The following is a 2,592-nucleotide window of genomic DNA, read 5'->3' on the forward strand; positions in this document are numbered from 1 at the left end:
GAGAGAGAGAGAGAGACAGAGAGAGAGAGAGAGAGAGAGAGAGAGAGGTGAAGGTACCTCACATGCACAGATCCATATAACAAAAGCCACCTTAACCCTGGCCTCCACTACTTCATGTGTCCGATCTTCAAAAGGCAGGTGGTCCTCCCCCTTTTCTGAGACTCTCCTATCTGAGGCTGGTCTCAAATTCACTCTGTAACTGAGGACCCTCTAGCAGAATGTGACAGTGATGCCTGTACTCACAGCACTTAGGAGGCAGAGGCATGAGATCTAGGAGACCAACACCATCTTCACTACATGGCACATTATGGACTAGCCTGGGCTAAACCAGACTGTCTCAAACAAACAAACCAAATACCCCAAAACAATCTATTTGAGTTGTTGACTTGAGTTTAGTTTAGTGCCGTATGGTGCTGGGGAGATACTCCATCACTAAAAAGCTTGCCCTATGCTGGGCGGTGGTGGCGCACGCCTTTAATCCCAGCACTTGGGAGGGAGAGGCAGGTGGATTTCTGAGTTTGAGGCCAGCCTGGTCTACAGAGTGAGTTCCAGGACAGCCAGGGCTACACAGAGAAACCCTGACTTGAAAAACCAAACCAAAAAAAAAAAAGTCTTTAAATAAGTTTATTATTCACTATTAGTCAATGTTTGACTTCTAATCTTACATTTCTATACTCCTGGGCTCTGTTGAGACCTGCAGCTTCCTGAGGTCTGGGATCAGCCTCACTCACCTACCCTGTGCTTGGGGCACCTACACAGCTGTATTTATCGTTAGTGCTTAAGAGCCATCCAGGTGTTTGGTTAATGAGGGTTTGGGGCCTTCAGCCTTTCGCTGTTCCCAATGCCTTCATCATATGGGCATCTGGTGTGGGGGTTGGGGCAACTTGGGGTTAAGGCCTCTCCTCTGCAATCTCAGCTCAAAGAAAGTTATGTAACCAACACATAACCTTGGAAGACAATAGTACATTCCCACTCTGGGCAAGGAAGAGGCCCCTCTTTGTGCTCCAAGTTCCAAAAATGTCCCTGGGCCACCACCACTGCTTGGATACACTCTCCCACCTTGTGCCAGGCATGCTGTGACTAGACTTCATAAAGCAGCCAGCATTTCTGTTCTGTTTTGCACTGGGGTCTTCTTATGTAGTCCAGGCTGGCTTGGAATTTACTATGTAGCCAAGGTCGGACTTGAATTCCTGATTCTCCCGGCTGTCTCCTGACGGCTGGGGTTATGAGAAGCTAACACTGTGCTCCTCTCTGCCTTTAATCTTTACACAGCCAAGGGAAGCAAATTCTCCCTTCTCCTCCCAGGGCAAATTCCTTTAAAACAAAGAAGGGAGAGTCCAGCACACCTTGCCCAGGGTGGGATTTAACTTTAAAACGAGTTTAAGTCTCAAAGGAGCACTAACCCAGGCTGAGTAACCCTTAAATGAAGCATGTGACACCAGAATGTTGGAGGCTGGATCCAAGATGGCTGTCACTCACCCTCATGGGATGAAGGTAATTTTTACTCAATGTTTTTAAGCACATTGTGTCTGGACTATGTCAGACGACATGAGATCTAGCAAGAAATTTTCTCTTTGCAAAGTCATGGGAATGTTAAAAAAAGTTTTGGATTTTAGACTTTTGGATCAGCAATGCTCAACCTGTAGTAGAATCTCATTAAAAAACTCAAAACACGGACTAGGTAGGGCAGTTGTCCTCAACCTTACTAATGCTGTGACCTTTTAATACTGTTCCTCCTGTTGGGGTGATCCCCAAGCATAAAACCACTATATTGCCACTTTTGTAATTTTGCTACTGTTATGAATTGTAATATAAATATCTGATATGCAGAATATCTGTTATCTGGCCCCCAAAGGGGTCTTGATCACAGGTTGAGAACTGCTGGACTAGGGAGGTAGGTCAGTAGTTAAACTGCTTGCCTGGAAAGCTTGAGAACTTGAGTTCTAGCACCCATAAAAAGCCAGTCATGGCAGTACGCGCCTGTAATCTCAGCACTGGGGAAGCAGAGACAGGCAGATCCCAGCTCACTGGCTAGCCAGCCTAGCTCAACTGCTGAGCTCCAAATTCAGTGAGACCCTATTTCAAAAACAAAGTCAATGGTGCAGCGGTTAAGAGCATTAGCTGCAATTCCAGAGGACCCGGTTCAATTCCCAGCACCACATGGCAGCTCACAACCATCTGTAATTGCAGTTTCAGAGGATCCAACATCTTCATACAGATGCACGTACAGATAAACAGGCAAAGGACTGATAACCAATCAATCAATCAATCAATCTTTAAAATAAGTAAAAATCAAGCCAGGTGTGGCGACATGTGCCTTTAATCTCAGCAGAGGAGGCAGGTGGATCTTTGTGATCTATGTCAGGTTAGCCCTGACATATATGTTCCAGGCTAGCCAAAGCTAGGTGATGAAACCCTGCCTACAAACAAACAAGGTGGAGAAGTGATGAAGACCACACCCTCATCAACCCAGGCCTCCTCCACATGTATGCAAGAATGGAAGACACACACACACACACACACACACACACACACACACACACACGAGAGAGAGAGAGAGAGAGAGAGAGAGAGAGAGAGAGAGAGAGAGAG

At 46.2% G+C, this 2,592-nt stretch overlaps 1 protein-coding gene across 1 annotated transcript in view; it reads right to left on the bottom strand.

Annotated features, from left to right (window-relative positions):
- Positions 1-2,592, bottom strand: part of Scpep1 (serine carboxypeptidase 1) — a 29,262-nt gene that overhangs the window by 1,662 nt on the left and 25,008 nt on the right. The gene's annotated exons all lie outside the window — the stretch shown is intronic.

This window comes from Grammomys surdaster, unplaced genomic scaffold (assembly GCF_004785775.1).
Source record: "Grammomys surdaster isolate TR1022 unplaced genomic scaffold, NIH_TR_1.0 213, whole genome shotgun sequence".
In the NCBI taxonomy this organism is placed as follows: Eukaryota; Metazoa; Chordata; class Mammalia; order Rodentia; family Muridae; genus Grammomys; species Grammomys surdaster.